A 19,450-nucleotide genomic window follows, 5' to 3' on the forward strand; every position below is an offset into this window, starting at 1 on the left:
TCGGATATAGTTCTCGTGTTCAAATATAGTTCTCGTGTTCAAATATAGTTCTCGTGTACGGATATAGTTCTCATGTACGGATATAGTTCTCGTGTTCGGATATAGTTCTCGTGTTCGAATATAGTTCTCGTGTACGGATATAGTTCTCGTGTTCGAATATAGTTCTAGTGTTCGAATATAGTTCTAGTGTACGGATATAGTTCTCGTGTTCAAATATAGTTCTCGTGTTCGAATATAGTTCTCGTGTTCGGATATAGTTCTCGTGTTCGAATATAGTTCTCGTGTACGGATATAGTTCTCATGTACGGATATAGTTCTCGTGTTCGAATATAGTTCTAGTGTTCGAATGTAGTTCTCGTGTTCGAATATAGTTCTCGTGTTCGAATATAGTTCTCGTGTACGGATATAGTTCTCGTGTTCGAATATAGTTCTCGTGTTCTAATATAGTTCTAGGTACGGATATAGTTCTCGTGTACGGATATAGTTCTCATGTACGGATATAGTTCTCGTGTACGGATATAGTTCTAGTGCGGATATAGTTCTCGTGTACGGATATAGTTCTAGTGTACGGATATAGTTCTAGTGTACGGATATAGTTCTCGTAACGGATATAGTTCTCGTGTTCGAATATAGTTCTCGTGTACAGATATAGTTCTCGTGTTCGGATATAGTTCTCGTGTACGGATATAGTTCTCGTAACGGATATAGTTCTAGTGTACGGATATAGTTCTCGTGTACGGATATAGTTCACGTGTTCGAATATAGTTCTAGTGTACGGATATAGTTCTCGTGTTCGAATATAGTTCTCGTGTTCGGATATAGTTCTAGTGTACGGATATAGTTCTAGTGTACGGATATAGTTCTCGTGTTCGAATATAGTTCTAGTGTACGGATATAGTTCTAGTGTACGGATATAGTTCTCGTGTTCGAATATAGTTCTAGTGTACGGATATAGTTCTCGTGTTCGAATATAGTTCTCGTGTTCGGATATAGTTCTCGTGTTCAAATATAGTTCTCGTGTTCGAATATAGTTCTCGTGTACGGATATAGTTCTCGTGTACGGATATAGTTCTCATGTACGGATATAGTTCTCGTGTTGGAATATAGTTCTCGTGTTCAAATATAGTTCTCGTGTTCGAATATAGTTCTCGTGTTCGGATATAGTTCTAGTGTACGGATATAGTTCTCGTGTTCGAATATAGTTCTCGTGTTCAAATATAGTTCTCGTGTTCGAATATAGTTCTCGTGTTCGGATATAGTTCTCGTGTTCAAATATAGTTCTCGTGTTCAAATATAGTTCTCGTGTTCTAATATAGTTCTCGTGTTCGAATATAGTTCTCGTGTTCGGATATAGTTCTCGTGTTCAAATATAGTTCTCGTGTTCAAATATAGTTCTCGTGTTCAAATATAGTTCTCGTGTTCGAATATAGTTCTCGTGTTCGGATATAGTTCTCGTGTTTGAATATAGTTCTCGTGTTCGGATATAGTTCTCGTGTTCAAATATAGTTCTCGTGTTCAAATATAGTTCTCGTGTACGGATATAGTTCTCATGTACGGATATAGTTCTCGTGTTCAAATATAGTTCTCGTGTTCAAATATAGTTCTCGTGTACGGATATAGTTCTCGTGTTCGGATATAGTTCTCGTGTTCGAATATAGTTCTCGTGTTCGGATATAGTTCTCGTGTACGGATATAGTTCTCGTGTTCGAATATAGTTCTCGTGTTCGGATATAGTTCTCGTGTTCAAATATAGTTCTCGTGTTCAAATATAGTTCTGTACGGATATAGTTCTCATGTACGGATATAGTTCTCGTGTTCGGATATAGTTCTCGTGTTCGAATATAGTTCTCGTGTACGGATATAGTTCTCGTGTTCGAATATAGTTCTAGTGTTCGAATATAGTTCTAGTGTAACGGATATAGTTCTCGTGTTCAAATATAGTTCTCGTGTTCGAATATAGTTCTCGTGTTCGGATATAGTTCTCGTGTTCGAATATAGTTCTCGTGTTCGGATATAGTTCTCGTGTTCAAATATAGTTCTCGTGTTCAAATATAGTTCTCGTGTAATGGATATAGTTCTCATGTACGGATATAGTTCTCGTGTTCAAATATAGTTCTCGTGTTCAAATATAGTTCTCGTGTACGGATATAGTTCTCGTGTTCGGATATAGTTCTCGTGTTCGAATATAGTTCTCGTGTTCGGATATAGTTCTCGTGTACGGATATAGTTCTCGTGTTCGAATATAGTTCTCGTGTTCGGATATAGTTCTAGTGTTTGAATATAGTTCTCGTGTTCGAATATAGTTCTCGTGTACGGATATAGTTCTCGTGTTCGAATATAGTTCTCGTGTACGGATATAGTTCTCGTGTTCGAATATAGTTCTAGTGTTTGAATATAGTTCTCGTGTTCGGATATAGTTCTCGTGTACGGATATAGTTCTAGTGTTTGAATATAGTTCTCGTGTTTGAATATAGTTCTCGTGTTCGGATATAGTTCTAGTGTTTGAATATAGTTCTCGTGTTCGGATATAGTTCTAGTGTTTGAATATAGTTCTCGTGTTCGGATATAGTTCTCGTGTACGGATATAGTTCTCGTGTTCGAATATAGTTCTCGTGTACGGATATAGTTCTCGTGTTCGAATATAGTTCTAGTGTTCGAATATAGTTTTAGTGTACGGATATAGTTCTCGTGTTCAAATATAGTTCTCGTGTTCGAATATAGTTCTCGTGTTCGGATATAGTTCTCGTGTTCGAATATAGTTCTCGTGTTCGGATATAGTTCTCGTGTTCAAATATAGTTCTCGTGTTCAAATATAGTTCTCGTGTACGGATATAGTTCTCATGTACGGATATAGTTCTCGTGTTCAAATATAGTTCTCGTGTTCAAATATAGTTCTCGTGTACGGATATAGTTCTCGTGTTCAGATATAGTTCTCGTGTTCGAATATAGTTCTCGTGTTCGGATATAGTTCTCGTGTACGGATATAGTTCTCGTGTTCGAATATAGTTCTCGTGTTCGGATATAGTTCTCGTGTTCAAATATAGTTCTCGTGTTCAAATATAGTTCTCGTGTACGGATATAGTTCTCATGTACGGATATAGTTCTCGTGTTCGGATATAGTTCTCGTGTTTGAATATAGTTCTCGTGTTCGGATATAGTTCTCGTGTACGGATATAGTTCTCGTGTTCGAATATAGTTCTAGTGTTCGAATATAGTTCTAGTGTACGGATATAGTTCTCGTGTACGGATATAGTTCTCGTGGCTTCTGCTGTTGGGATTCCATTGCCTTTTGTCCCGTTCTTGTTTGTCCCTGCCCACTCAAAAGAGAAGAATGGTGATCTGTTTGAAATAATACCTGGTGGATATTTATGCAGCTGTGAGCTGAGGGGACCTTTGATATCTGTTCAGGCTCTTCCTGCAGTCCTCCGTAATGAGCTGCACTGAACAGCACATGGAGGGTCAGTTGAACAGTGGGGGCAGCTGTCCATTCATATCAATGAGCACTGACCTCTCAGAGCTGACCTTAAAGCATGCCCACGCATGACAAAGGGGTCAAGGTTAAAATAGACCTAGCGTAAACAGGATGTAGACCAACACAACCATGTGGCAGCCACTATTCAACTGTCAACTGTCAGTGGTGATCGGTGTGGGAGAATAACATTTTACAGATATATCACTGTCTCATTTCTAGGGATAGAAAGATGAAGGAAAGTTCAAATGTTTCTGAGAAGGATCCACATCAGATTGAGTCATGTTTACTTTTAAAAAGGGTATAGGAGCAGTATTTATTTATTTATTTAACCTTTATTTAACCAGGTAGGCCAGTTGAGAATAAGTTCTCATTTACAACTGCGACCTGGCCAAGATAAAGCAAAGCAGTGTGACAAAAACAATAACACAGAGTTATACATAAACAAACATACAGTCAATAACACAATAGAAAAAACTATGTACAGTGTGTGCAAATGTAGAAGACTAGGGAGGTAAAGCAATAAAAAGACCATAGAGGTGAAATAATTACAATTGAGCATTAACACTGGAGTGATAGATGTGAAGATTATGATGTGCAAGTAGAGATACTGCAGTGCAAAAGAGCAAGAAGATAAATAACAATATGGGGATGAGGTAGTTGGGTGGGCTATTTACAGATTGGCTGTGTACAGGTATAGTGATCGGTAAGCTGCTCTGACAGCTGATGCTTAAAGTTAGAGAGGGAGATATAAGTCTCCAGCTTCAGTGATTTTTGCAATTCGCTCCAGTCATTGGCAGCAGAGACCTGGAAGGAAAGGCGGCCAAAGGAAGTGCTGGCTTCTGGGATGACCAGTGAAATATACCTGCTGGACCACGTGCTACGGGTGGGTGTTGCTATGGTGACCAGTGAGCTGAGATAAGGCAGGCAGGTTAGTCATAGTATACTGTAGGATAGTATACTGTGGAGCCTACTGTTCCTTTATGCAAAGTTCAAAAGTACCACAAGGTGAAGGTGAGCTTCTCATGGTAATTTGGGTTAACATTCAGGCTTGACATTCTGGTTTGTGTGAGGTCCTCCACGTCCACACCTGCTAAAGATATTGTGGTTGCTCACAGTAGAATTAGCTGGTGGCCTCTTCTGCGACTGTGCTGAACACTTTTTATTTAGAGGCGTTTCTTTCTAGTAAAGAGCAGGGCTTGGCTTGGCATGTAGTTGCTTTGGTGACCTTTAGCAGCTGTGGTGAGAAAGATGGTGAGGTGAGCTGAGCTTATTTCACCTGACAGGCCCTGCTCCCATCCGCCCTCCTCTACACTCCGCCCACCAAACTGCTACCACCTCTCGCCTACAAAGCCACAGCCAGTCACAGGGTGCCTTTACAAATTAATGATCAGTGGCTGCTCGCCTGTTGCTCATCTCTGGCTGTGACACGGGCCCTAACCTGACCTACACACCAGCCCTTAACACTCCCACCACATCGTGTTCAGCGTAGGCTAAACCTCTGTTAGACACTCTGGCTCCTTGCCTAATTAGGAAGCTGTCTAACTTAATTGTAATGTGTACTGCTGCTCCGAGCTGACCAGGCCTGCTGTACAAATCATGTGTTTTATATAGTGGACTGCTCTTCTGAAAGGGCAGGGCGAGGCAGGCGGTGTTTTGGTTGCCTTCCAACAGGTGCTATTCAGCAGTCTGAGTACAGTACTGTAGGCCGAATTAATTTGCATTTTTCTTTCCCAGAATAGTGCCACATTTACCACCCTCATCAGTAAATGTGGCACTATGAGTTATGGAATGTCATTACAGTGGGGAGAAACAGCTGAGGTCATTGATACATAGCGCAGCACAGGGCTGGATATAAGGGAGCTGGCCTGACTCCAGCTCCACACTGCAGCCGAGGCCCAGGCAGAGGAAGGAAGGTCCTCCGGTCTGCCCCTCCTTCTTTGACAGCAGGGCAGGGATTCTGCAAACAACCCAAAATATGTGAGATAGCATAATAAAAGAGCATACAGCTGCAAGAATAGAATGTCACCGCTGCTGCATCTTAGATGCAGCAATGACTCTTTATACCAGGGTGTCTAGCTCGAAGTAGCCTCGCTGCGATCTCTTTGCTGTGTATGCACTGCTTTCACATTCTCTAGGCTGGCCTCAGTGGAAAATATGATAAACCCACTCATGGCCAAACCGCTGCACCCTGCTCAAAGATCTCTGTCTAGGCGTTGAAGTACGAGAGAGAGCAAGAGAGAGAGAACGGCCTGTCTTAATGACATAATGGTTGTCTGCTCAGCAGTTTTATATTATCAGAGGAAGAGGAGGTGGCTGGGAGGACAGATGGTCCTAAGTACCTATGACACAGATCTCTGGTGAACATCACAGAGAGGCACAGAGAATCTCACACCCTTGAAAACACACCTAAAACATGGTTTATCGTTTGCGACCAGTGTTTATATATGTAATGGCAATGCCAAAGAGCACTTTCAATCACATGAAAGAGCAGATTTTGACCAAGATAGACCACTTTTTGGTTTTGTAGCTACAATTTCACGGTCTCTTGAAATAACATGTCAAGCTGTTTAAACATTTGCCTGTTTTAAGTAGGGATAATTTGTTGCTTTGCAAATGGGTGGAGATTGGAATGTAAGAAAAGAGTTTTGGAAAGGGACAGAAGTGTGTGTGCGTGTGTGTGTGTGTATGTGTATGTGTGTGTGTGTGTGTGTGTGTGTGTGTGTGTGTGTGTGTGTGTGTGTGTGTGTGTGTGTGTGTGTGTGTGTGTGTGTGTGTGTGTGTGTGTGTGTGTGTGTGTGTGTGTGTGTGTGTGTGTGCACTCACACACGTTTGTATATTCTCACGTGTATGAAAGGAATTCACTTAACTCGTCATCAGGATGACAGACATGCTTATGATAATCACAGCCACGTCCTTAACCATGTTTATTTTATTTAGGGAAAGCCCTGAGCTCGTTGTTCATAAAACCCCTTATATGGTATTGTAAACACCTCTTAGTAACTCCTCTGAAGCACACGCACAAAAAAATGAATGAACACAGGAAGCCCTACTCTGGCAGGAAGTAGAGAGTGCTTCCATGGTAACAAACTGAAACCATAAGCAGCGAGGAAGGCTCACCTTTATCTTGACGTCATTTCTAGTACATAGAGACGAAGAGGGAGCAGCTGCGGGAGACATAAAACAAACAAAGTCTCGGATGAACTTTCAAATGCTTATAAAAAATAATGAGAGCAATGCCAAATGTTTTGACAGCATTGTCCTTTTAAGAAAATGTCTCTCTTGGCAAAGGCCATATGTTCACTATGTACTGTATCCAATCAAGGACAGTGTTTAAGTACTGCAGTCTAAATAATGACAGCCATTGCTCAAGTGTGACAAATACTACAAACATGTTCTTGTGTAACAGCACGATAAGAGAGCAATAATAACAATGCATTGTGATTTTCTGATGTCATTGTTTAAATGTATTGTTCAAGTGACCTTCTGACCTTGTCACCCACATTTTTGGTTTTGTGATCTGTATTGAAAACACATATCCAGCCAGCCATTATCAAAATGATGCATCTCAATCTGAGAAGTTCACTGGCTTGGTGTCAGTGTTGCTGGATATCAGTTAAGAACCATGTTTCCATCCACATTTTTATGCGAGTAAAATCATGCTGTATTACAAAAAAATCACGACAGCTGTGATGGAAACAGGAAGTTTTGGTACAGTTTTATAAATGCCGACAGATCATTTGTTTGTTTGACAAATGTATAATGTGAGAAATGGAGGTGGAAATGCCTTTACGTGCAAGTATTGATAAAATAACCATCATACTGAAGTAAACTTGGGGTCACACGATGATATGGTGCGTGATCCTCACACCACGACTCGGGAAACCACGTACTGTAGATTATTGCAGTGTTTATTAGGCTACAGATTAAATAAATGATGGTGAACTTCGCAGGGTGTTGAAAGTACACAGTGATCTTGATGCTCCTTTCCAATAAACATTGAGGGTCTTATTCTGGTGACGTGATGATCGATGCTTGACTGCCGTTTGACAAATAAAAATATTCTTGCTCTTATCTATAATAATCTCATAATGTACAGTTGAAGTCGGAAGTTTACATACACTTAGGTTGGAGTCATTTAAACTCGTTTTTCAACCACTCCACAAATTTCTTGTTAACAAACTATAGTTTTGGCAAGTCAGTTAGGACATCTACTTTGTGCTTGACATAAGTAATCTTTGCAACAATTTTTTACAGAAAGATTATTTCACTGTATCACAATTCCAGTGGGTTAGAAGTTTGCATACCCTAAGTTGATTGTTCCTTTAAACAGCTTGGAAAATTCCAGAAAATCATGTCATGGCTTTAGAAGCTTAAGTAAATTGGAAGTGTACCTGTGGATGTATTTCAAGGCCTACATTCAAACTTAGTGCCTCTTTGCTTGACATCATGGGAAAATCTAAAGAAATCAGCCAACACCTCAGAACAAAATAGTAAACCTCCACAAGTCTGGTTCATCCTTGGGAGCAATTTCCAAATGCCTGAAGGTACCACATTCCTCTGTACAAACCATAGTATGCAAGTATAAACACCATGGGACCACGCATCCGTCATACTGCTCAGGAAGAAGACGAGTTCTGTCTCCTAGAGATGAATGCACTTTGGTGCGAAAAGTGCAAATCACTCCCAGAACAACAGCAAAGGACCTTGTGAAGATGCCGGAGGAAACAGGTACAAAAGTATCTATATCCACAGTAAAACGAGTCCTATATCGACATAACCTGAATGGCGCTCAGCAAGGAAGACACTTCTCCAAAACCGCCATTAAAAAGCCAGACTACAGTTTTCAAATGCACATGGGGACAAAGATTGTACTTTTTGGAGAAATGTCCTCTGATCTGATGAAACAAAAATAGAACTGTTGGGCCATAATGACCATCATTATGTTTGGAGAAAAAAGACGGAGGCTTGCAAGCCGAAGAACACCATCTCAACCGTGAAGCACGGGGGTGACAGCATCATGTGTGGGGGTGCTTTGCTGCAGGAGGTACTGGTGCACTTCACAAAATAGATGACATCATGAGCATGGAAAATTATGTGGATATATTGAAGCAACATCTCAAGACATCACAAATAAGTCTTCCAAATTGACAATGACCCCAAGCATTCTTCCAAAGTTGTGGCAAAATGGCTTAGGGACAACAAAGTCAAGGTACTGGAGTGGCCATCACAAAGCCCTGACCTCAATCCTATATACATTTTGTGGGAAGAACTGACAAAGCATGTGCGAGCAAAGAGGCCTACAAACCTGACTCAATTACACCAGCTCTGTCTGGAGGAATGGGCCCAAAAGTCACCTAACTTATTATGGGATGCTTGTGGAAGGCTACCTGAAACGCTTTGACCCAAGTTAAACAATTTAAAGGCAATGCTACCAAATACTAATTGAGTGTATGTAAACTTCTGACCCACTGGAAATATGATGATAGAAATAAAAGCTGAATAAATCATTCTCTCTACTATTATTCTGACATTTCACATTCTTAAAATAAAGTGGTGATTCTAACTGACCTAAGATGTGGATTTTTTTACGAGGATTAAATCTCAGGGATTGTGAAAAACTGAGTTTAAATGTATTTGGCTAAGGTGTATGTAAACTTACGACTTCAACTGTAGATTAGCCTACCTGCACAGCCTACTGTATCTGTGAGCTGTTGGCTAGAGTGCACATGCCATGACCAGAGTGACACATTTGCTATTTAACGTAACAGTTTTTGTGACCAAATTAAGGGTAGAGTTGAATATGCGATGGAAACACACTGAACTTTCGATTTTTATTTGGTACATGAAATCTTCAAATAAAATTTATTTATATAGACCTTCGTACATCAGCTGATATCTCAAAGTGCAGTACAGAAACCCAGCCTAAAACCCCAAACAGCAAGCAATGCAGGTGTAGAAGCACGGTGGCTAGGAAAAACTCCCTAGAAAGGCCAAAACCTAGGAAGAAACCTAGAGAGGAACCAGGCTATGGGGGGTGGCCAGTTCTCTTCTGGCTGTGCCGGGTGGAGATTATAACAGAACATGGCCAAGATGTTCAAATGTTCATAAATGACCAGCATGGTCGAATAATAATAAGGCAGAACAGTTGAAACTGGAGCAGCAGCACGGTCAGGTGGACTGGGGACAGCAAGGAGTCATCATGTCAGGTAGTCCTGGGGCATGGTCCTAGGGCTCAGGTCCTCCAAAGAGAGAGAAAGAAAGAGAGAAGGAGAGAATTAGAGAACGCACACTTAGATTCACACAGGACACCGAATAGGACAGGAGAAGTACTCCAGATATAACAAACTGACCCTAGCCCCCCGACACATAAACTACTGCAGCATAAATACTGGAGGCTGAGACAGGAGGGGTCAGGAGACACTGTGGCCCCATCCGAGGACACCCCCGGACAGGGCCAAACAGGAAGGATATAACCCCACCCACTTTGCCAAAGCACAGCCCCCACACCACTAGAGGGATATATTCAACCACCAACTTACCATCCTGAGACAAGGCTGAGTATAGCCCACAAAGATCTCCGCCATGGCACAACCCAAGGGGGGGCGCCAACCCAGACAGGATGACCACATCAGTGAATCAACCCACTCAGGTGACGCACCCCTTCCAGGGACGGCATGAGAGAGCCCCAGTAAGCCAGTGACTCAGCCCCTGTAATAGGGTTAGAGGCAGAGAATCCCAGTGGAAAGAGGGGAACCGGCCAGGCAGAGACAGCAAGGGCGGTTCGTTGCTCCAGAGCCTTTCCGTTCACCTTCCCACTCCTGGGCCAGACTACACTCAATCATATGACCCACTGAAGAGATGAGTCTTCAGTAAAGACTTAAAGGTTGAGACCGAGTTTGCGTCTCTGACATGGGTAGGCAGACCGTTCCATAAAAATGGAGCTCTATAGGAGAAAGCACTGCCTCCAGCTGTTTGCTTAGAAATTCTAGGGACAATTAGGAGGCCTGCGTCTTGTGACCGTAGCGTACGTGTAGGTATGTACGGCAGGACCAAATCAGAGAGATAGGTAGGAGGAAGCCCATGTAATGCTTTGTAGGTTAGCAGTAAAACCTTGAAATCAGCCCTTGCTTTGACAGGAAGCCAGTGTAGTGAGGCAAGCACTGGAGTAATATGATCAAATTATTTGGTTCTAGTCAGGATTCTAGCAGCCGTATTTAGCACTAACTGAAGTGTATTTAGTGCTTTATCCGGGTAGCCGGAAAGTAGAGCATTGCAGTAGTCTAACTTAGAAGTGACAAAAGCATGGATTCATTTTTCTGCATCATTTTTGGACAGAAAGTTTCTGATTTTTGCAATGTTACGTAGATGGAAAAAAGCTGTCCCTCAAATGGTCTTGATATGTTCTTCAAAAGAGAGATCAGGGTCCAGAGTAACGCCGAGGTCCGTCACAGTTTTATTTGAGACGACTGTACAACCATTAAGATTAATTGTCAGATTCAACAGAAGATCTTGGGACTTAGAACAAGCATCTCTGTTTTGTCAGAGTTTAAAAGTAGAAAGTTTGCAGCCATCCACTTCCTAATGTCTGAAACACATGCTTCTAGCAAGGGCTAGAATTTGATTTGATTTAAGCTTTCCAATATTTAAGGATGTCAGACGAAAAGAGGAGAGGTTGAACAGCCAAGTAATAGGGATTGCAACATTTGCAGTGGATACATTTAGAAAGAGAGAGACCAGATTGTCTTGCTCAGCTGATTTGTAGGGGTCCAGAAGTGCAGGTCTTTCAGAAGATCAGCTATCTGGATTTGGGTGAAGGAGAAATGCGGGAGGCTTGGGCAAGTTGCTGTGGGGGGTGCAGAGCTGTTGACCGGGGTAGGGGTAGCCAGGTGGAAAGCATGGTCAGCCGTTGAAAAATGCTTCTTGAAATTGGTGATTATCGTAGATTTATTGGTGGTGACAGTATTTCCTAGCTTCAGTGGGCAGCTGGGAGGAGGTGTTCTTATTCTCCATGAACCTTATGGAGATTGCGCTACAGGATCCACATTTCTGTTTGAAAAAGCTAGCCTTTGCTTTCCTAACTGCCTGTGTATATTGGTTCCTAACTTCCCTGAAAGGTTGCATATTGCAGGGTATATACGATGCTAATGCAGTACACCACAGGATGTTTTTGCGCTGGTCGAGGGCAGTCAAGTCTAGAGTTAACCAAGGGCTATATCTGTTCTTAGTTCTATGTTTTTTGAACAGGGCATGCTTATTTAAGATGGTGAAGAAAACACTTTTAAAGAATAATCAAAAGGCATCCTCTACTGATGGAATTAGATCAATATCCTTCCAGGATACCCGGGCCAGGTCGATTAGAAAGACCTGCTCGCTGAGGTGTTATAGGGAACGTTTGACAGTGATGAGGGGTGGTTGTTTGACTGCGGAACCTTTACGGACGCAAGCAATGAGGCAGTGATCACTGAGATCCCGGTTGAAGACAGCAGAGGTGTATTTAGAGGGCAGGTTGGGCAGCATGATATCTATGAGGGTGCCCATGTTTACAGATGTAGGGTTGTACCTGGTAGGTTCCTTGATAATTTGTGTGAGATTGAGGTCAACTCGTTTAGATTGTAGGATTGCCGGGGTGTTAAGCATGTCCCAATTTAGGTCACCTAACAGTGCAATCTCTGAAGATAAATGGGGGGCAATTAATTCATATGGTGTCCAGGGCACAGCTGGGGGCTGAGGGGGGTCTATAACAAGGGGCAACAGTGAGAGACGTATTTTTGTAAAGGTGGATTTTTAAAAGTTGAAGCTCGAACTGTTTGGGCACAGACCTGGATAGCATGACAGAACTTTGCAGGCTATCTCTGCAGCAGATTGCAACTCCACCCCCTTTGGCAGTTCTATCTTGGCGGAAAATTTTGTAGTTGGGGATGGAAATTTCAGAATTTTTGTTGGTCTTCCTAAACCAGGATTCAGACATGGCTAGGACATCAGGGTTGGTGGAGTGTGCTAAAGCAGTGAATAAAACAAACTTAGGGAGGAGGCTTCTGATGTTAACATGCATGAAAACAAGACTTTTACGGTTACAGAAGTCAACAAATGATAGCGCCTAGTGAATAGGAGTGGACCTGGGGGCTACAGGGCCTGGGTTAACCTCTACATCACCAGAGGAACAGAGCAGGAGTAGGATAAGGGTATGGCTAAAGGCTATAAGAACTGGTCGTCTAGTGTATTGGGGACAGAGAATAAGAGGAGCAGATTTCTGGGAGTTGTAGAAAAGATTCAGGGTATAATGTTGAGACAATGGTTTGGTAGGATGTGAGTACAGTGGCGGTAACCCTAGGTGTTGAGTGACGAAGAGAGAGGTTTCGTCTCTGGAGGCACCAGTTAAGCCAGCTGAGGTCTCCGCATGTGTGTGGGGTGGGACAAAAGAGCTATCAAAGGCATTTTGAGTGGGACTGAGGGCTCTACAGTGAAATAAAAACAATAAGAACTAGCCAAGACAGCAGTAGACAAGGCATATTGACATTAGAGAGAGGCATAAAGCAATCACAGTTGTTGATCAGGAGAGCTAAGACAAGAACGGGTAATTGGCGATGAATGGACAGAGCGGGTCAGTTAGGTACATACAGGACCTCAGTTTGAGGCTGGGGCTGACAGGTAAACAAAATGAGGTACCATGTTATTGAAACAGTCCAGGGGGCATCAGCTGTGTAGCCGAGTGATCATAGGGTCACAAGAGCAGCAATAGGTGAGTCAGGGTGCCATTTGATAGTCACTACTACGCTTGGCGAGCAGGGGACACAGCGTTCAGAAAAGCTAGCGGGCCGGGGAAAGTAGATGGTTCTTCGGCGACATCGTAACAGAATAGCCTGTTAAGACCACATCTGTCGATCACGTTGGCAGTCCAGTCGTGATGGATCGGCGGGGCTCCGTGTCAACAATAAAGGGTCCAGGCCAATTGGCAAATTGGCAAAGGAGGTATTATAGCCCTAGAATTAGTTGGTACATGGGCCTAGTTCGAGGCTAGCTCAAGGCTAGCTGGTGCTTGCTTCGTAACAGAGGCGTTAGTTAACAGTAGCCACTCGTTTGCAGCTACCTAGCTTCGATGATCCGGTGTAATGATCCAGAGAGGCAGGAATCCGTTGATGTGGTAGAGAGAAGCAATCCGATATTCTCTGGGTTGATATCGCGCTGTGCAGACTGACAGGTGTTGTCTGAGTTAAGGCTGGCTGGTGGCCGAGAAAAGGTTGAAGACCGCTAGCCATGGCTAATAAAGACTAGTTGCTAGTTAGCTGGCTAGCTTTTGATGGAAGTTCCAGTTACAAGGCATAAACATAGCAGATCCTTAACACATTGGGTGAGGCGGGTTGCAGGAAAGTATATTTAGTTTGTAGATAGAAAGTGAAATTAAGATATATATGAAAAAGACCGGCTATTTACATGGGATAAGACACGGTATAAGACAAAGACAAACACACACATCCGACTGCTACGCCATCTTGGAACTACAAGATGTCATGTAGAACAGATGCCAACACATCTTGACCACCAAAGTCCATTTGATGTCACAAAGCTTTCCAGTACTTAGAAAATATCCTCTCCTGTTGTTCTGGTTTCCAGTGGTTTTCGGAAGAGGATGTCTTCCTTATTTGACCCCCATAAACGTGGCGGACATATACCAGGAGCTGTGACAGGCCTACCATGTCTGTTGACTCATCCAGCTGTAACGCATAGAATTCACTGGCTTGTATGTGAAGCAGTAATTGTTTCAAAACATCTCCTGCCATGTCACTGATGCATCGTGAAACAGTGTTGTTTGATGAAGGCATCGTTTGTGTAGTTTTTTGGCCTTTCCTCCACCATTGTCCCAGCTATATCCGTGGCAGCAGGGATAATTAAGTCCTCCACAATAGCATGGGGCTTGCCTGTCCTAGCCATTCGGTAGCTCACCATATAAGACGTTTCTTGAAAGTCATCTTATTTCTCGCTCAAAAAACTCCTGTGTTTTATTTTTCAAATTGGCATGTTTGGTTTCCAAATGTCTGCACACAAGTGAAGGTTTCATCGAGTTGTGAGATAGTACTTTTGCAAACATAACACACTGTGGCTGAGGAAAGGCACTACTCCCAATATACACTCCTGTTCAAAAGTTTGGGGTCACTTAGAAATGTCCTTGTTTTTGAAAGGAAAGCATTTTTAGAAACACTTAAAATAAGGGCTGTGTTTCGTGTAGTCTTACCCTTGAGTGACATTTTGATAACCATTTAAATCTCTTGTGGACAAGCTGACTTGTATCAATATATATACACTACCATTCAAAAGTTTGTGGTCACTTAGAAATGTCCTTGTTTTTGAAAGAAAAATGTGTTTTTCTTTCAAAAACAAGGACATTTCTAAGTGACCACAAACTTTTGAATGGTAGTGTATATATATTGATAAAAGTCAGCTTGTCCACAATATATTTTTTTCCCATTAAAATAACATCAAATTGATCAGAAATACAGTGTAGACATTGTTAATGTTGTAAATGACTATTCCAGCTGGAAACTGATTATTTTTTTATGGAATCTCTACATAGGTGTAGAGGCCCATTATCAGCAACCGTCACTTCTGTGTTCCAATGACACGTTGTGTTAGCTAATCCAAGTTTATAATTTTAAAAGGCTAATTGATCATCAGAAAAACATTTTGCAATTATGTTAGCACAGCTGAAAACTGTTGTTCTGATTAAAGAAGCAACAAAACTGGCCTTCTTTAGACTAGTTGAGTATCTGGAGCATCAGCATTTGTAGGTTCGATTACAGGCTCAAAATGGCCAGAAACAAATAACTTTCTTCTGAAACCTGTCAGTCTATTCTTGTTCTGAGAAATGAATTCTATTCCATGCGAGAAATTGATAAGAAAGTGAAGATCTGATGCAACGCTGTGTACCACTCCCTTCACAGAACGGCGTAAACTTGCTCTAACCAGAATAGAAAGAAGAGTGGGAGGCCCCGGTGCACAACTGAGCAAGAGGACAAGTACAATAGAGTGTCTAGTTTGAGAAACAGACGCCTCACATGTCCTCAACTGGCAGCTTCATTAAATAGTACCCGCAAAACACCAGTCTCAACATCAACAGCGAAGAGGCGACTCCGGGATGCTGGCCTTCTTTCAAAAACAAGGACGCTTCTAAGTGACCCCAAACTTTTGAACGGTAGTGTATATCTATATTTGTACCAAGAAATATATTACATTGATGGAAGCCACAATCTATCTGCAATATTAAAGCTGATCTACCCCCCCCCCCCTTTTAGAGCGGCTGTATGCTATATGACCCTGAGTGGTTGAGCCTGCTCTCAGGCTGATGCTCCCTATTGTATCTGCTCTCCTCGCCTGACCTCTCTCCCCACTGGCTCATTAAACCAGCAGCATTCACACCAACGCTACAAAAATTCCTCACTAATTATGGCTTCACTGATGGTAATTATGCCCTAATGCTGATGAGGCTACTGGTCTATCAGCATGGAGGCTTGGAGATGGGGCTCAGACTTTGTTTGGCCCTCAAGGCTGAATCCATGAGAGAGACTCTACTTAGATTGTGTGTTAGGCGAAGGGTGGGGTGTGTCACTGGTATGGGTAGAGTGGAGGAACTGATTGTGAATTAGGCATGCAGTGGAGGTGGGGGGGGGGTGCAGAGGGAGGACTGGGGGGTCTGGGATGAAGAGGAGGAGGGGGGGTGGGAGGGGTTGACTTAACCCTGAGCCACCCACGCTGAGCCTCCTCTGAAATGCCACCTAAATCTCTCCAGGAATCCCTAACCCCCCAGAACTCACGAGAACATACACCCTGCCCCTCACCTACTCATCCCCTCCCCTGCACGTCTGCTTGTTTGCCTTCTATAATCATCCAGACAGATTTGTTCTCCTCCCCACCCAGACCCTATTTCTCCTGAAACAGCCAGAGGTGTTCTGGGTGCTGGGGTGGCCTGGGTTTCACTCCTCTCTGAACATGTCTTCCACTCTCAGAACATCCCCACCACTGAAGAACCAGACACTCTGGGTGCACCAGGAAGTGATGTACGTCAACAGTACCAGAGTGTTACATTGACTGTCAGTTATGATCCAACCAAGAACATAAATCCACTCAGAAGACCAATCTTCAAATCAAATCAAATGTTATTTGTCACATACACATGGTTAGCAGATGTTAATGCGAGTGTAGTGAAATGCTTGTGCTTTTAGAACCGACAATGCAGTAATAACCAACGAGTAATCTAACCTAAAAATGTCACAACATCTACCATATACACACAGGTTTAAAGGGATGAAGAATATGTACATAAAATATATGAATGAGTGATGGTACAGAACGGCATAGACAAGATGCAGTAGATGGTATAGAGTACTGTATATACATATGTGATGAGTAATGTAGGGTATGTAAACATTATATTAAGTGGCATTGTTTAAAGTGGCTAGTGATAAATTGTTTTAAATACATTTTTCCATTATTAAAGCGGCTGGAGTTGAGTCAGTGTGTTGGCAGCAGCCACTCAATGTTAGTGGTGGCTGTTTAACAGTCTGATGGCCTTGAGATAGAAGCTGTTTTTCAGTCTCTCGGTCCCTGCTTTGACGCACCAATACTGACCTCGCCTTCTGGATGATAACGGGGTGAACAGGCAGTGGCTCGGGTGGTATTGTCCTTGATGATCTTTATGGCCTTCCTGTGACATCGGGTGGTGTAGGTGTCCTGGAGGGCAGATCGTTTGCCCCCAGTGATGCGTTGTGCAGACCTCACTACCCTTTGGAGAGCCTTACGTGGGTGGAGCAGTTGCCATACCAGGCGGTGATACAGCCAGATAGGATCCTCTCAATTATGCATCTGTAAAAGTTTGTGAGTGCTTTTGGTGACAAGCCGAATTTCTTCAGCCTCCTGAGGTTGAAGAGCCTCTGCTGCTCCTTCTTCACCACACTGCCTGTGTGGGTGGACCAATTCAGTTTGTCAGTGATGTGTACGCCGAGGAACTTAAAACTTACTACCCTCTCCACTACTGTCCTGTCGATGTGGATAGGGGGGTGCTCCCTCTGCTGTTTCCTGAAGTCCACGATCATCTCCTTTGTTTTGTTGACGTTGAGTGATAGGTTATTTTACTGACACCACACTCCGAGGGTCCTCACAGCCTCCCTGTAGGCCGTCTCGTCATTTTTGTTAATCAAGCCTACCACTGTAGTGTCGTCTGCAAACTTGATGATTGAGTTGGAGGCGTGCATGGCAACGCAGTCGTGGGTGAACAGGGAGTACAGGAGAGTGCTCAGAACGCACCCTTGTGGGGCCCCAGTGTTGAGGATCAGCGGGGTGGAGATGTTGTTACCTACCCTCACCACCTGGGGGTGGCCCGTCAGGAAGTCCAGTACCCAGTTGCACAGGGCGGGGTCGAGACCCAGTGCTTGATGACGAGCTTGGAGGGTACTATGGTGTTAAATGCTGAGCTGTAGTCAATGAACAGCATTCTCACATAGGTATTCCTCTTGTCCAGATGGGTTTGGGCAGTGTGCAGTGTGGTTGCCATTGCGTTGTCTGTGGACCTATTGGGGCGGTAAGCAAATTAGAGTGGGTCTTGGGTGTCAGGTAGGGTGGAGGTGATATGGTCCTTGACTAGTCTCTCAAAGCACTTCATGATGACGGAAGTGAGTGCTACGGGGTGGTACAGGAACAATGGTGGCCCTCTTGAAGCATGTGGAAACTGCAGACTGGGATAAGGATTGATTGAATATGTCCGTAAACACACCAGCCAGCTGGTCTGCGCATGTTCTGAGGACGCGGCTGGGGATGCCGTTTGGGCCTGCAGCCTTGCGAGGGTTAACACGTTGAAATGTTTTACTCACGTCGGCTGCAGGTTTTGGTAGCGGGTCGTGTCAGTGGCACTGTATTGTCCTCAAAGCGAGCAAAGAAGTTGTTTAGTCTGTCTGGGAGTAAGACATGTTGGTCCACGACGGGGCTGGTTTTCTTTTTGTAATCCGTGATTGACTGTAGACCCTGCCACATACGTCTTGTGTCTGAGCCGTTGAATTGCAACTCTACTTTGTCTCTATACTGACGCTTAGCTTGTTTGATTGCCTTGCTGAGGGAATAGCTACACTGTTTTGTATTCGGTCATGTTTCCGGTCACCTTGCCCTGGTTAAAAGCAGTGGTTCGCGCTTTCAGTTTCACGTGAATACTGCCATCAATAAACGGTTTCTGGTTTGGGAATATTGTAATAGTTGCTGTGGCTACGACATCGCCTATGCACTTGCTAATAAACTCGCTCACCGAATCAGCGTATTCGTCAATGATGTTGTTTGACGCAATGCGGAACATATCCCAATCCACTTTATCGAATCAATCTTGAAGCGTGGAATCAGATTTGTCAGACCAGCGTTGAACAAACCTGAGCACGGGAGCTTCCTGTTTTAGTCTCTGTCTATAGGCAGGGAGCAACAAAATGGAGTCGTGGTCAGATTTTCCGAAAGGAGTGCGGGGGAGGGCCTTATATGCGTCGTGGAAGTTAGAATAACAATGATCCAGGGTTTTACCAGCCCTGGTAGCACAATCGATATGCTGATAGAAATTAGGGAGTATTGTTTTCAGATTAGCCTTGTTAAAATCCCCAGCTACAATGAATGCAGCCTCAGGAAATGTGGTTTCCAGTTTACATAGAGTCAAATAAAGTTTGTTCAGGGCCATCGTTATGTCTGCTTGGGGGATATATGCGGCTGTGATTATAATCGAAGAGAATTCTCTTGGTAGATAATGCGGACGACATTTGATTGTGAGGAATTCTAAATCAGGTGAACAGAAGGACTTTAGTTCCTGTAAGTTGTTATGAGCCCACCACGTCTCGTAATCATAAGGCATACCCCCCCGCCCCTCTTCTTACCAGAAAGATGCTTGTTTCTGTCGGCGCGATGCGTGAAGAAACCAGCTGGCTGTATCGACTCCGATAGCGTGTCTCGAGTGAGCCATGT

The sequence above is a fragment of the Oncorhynchus keta genome, chromosome 22, assembly GCF_023373465.1.
Source record: "Oncorhynchus keta strain PuntledgeMale-10-30-2019 chromosome 22, Oket_V2, whole genome shotgun sequence".
Lineage (NCBI taxonomy): Eukaryota > Metazoa > Chordata > Actinopteri > Salmoniformes > Salmonidae > Oncorhynchus > Oncorhynchus keta.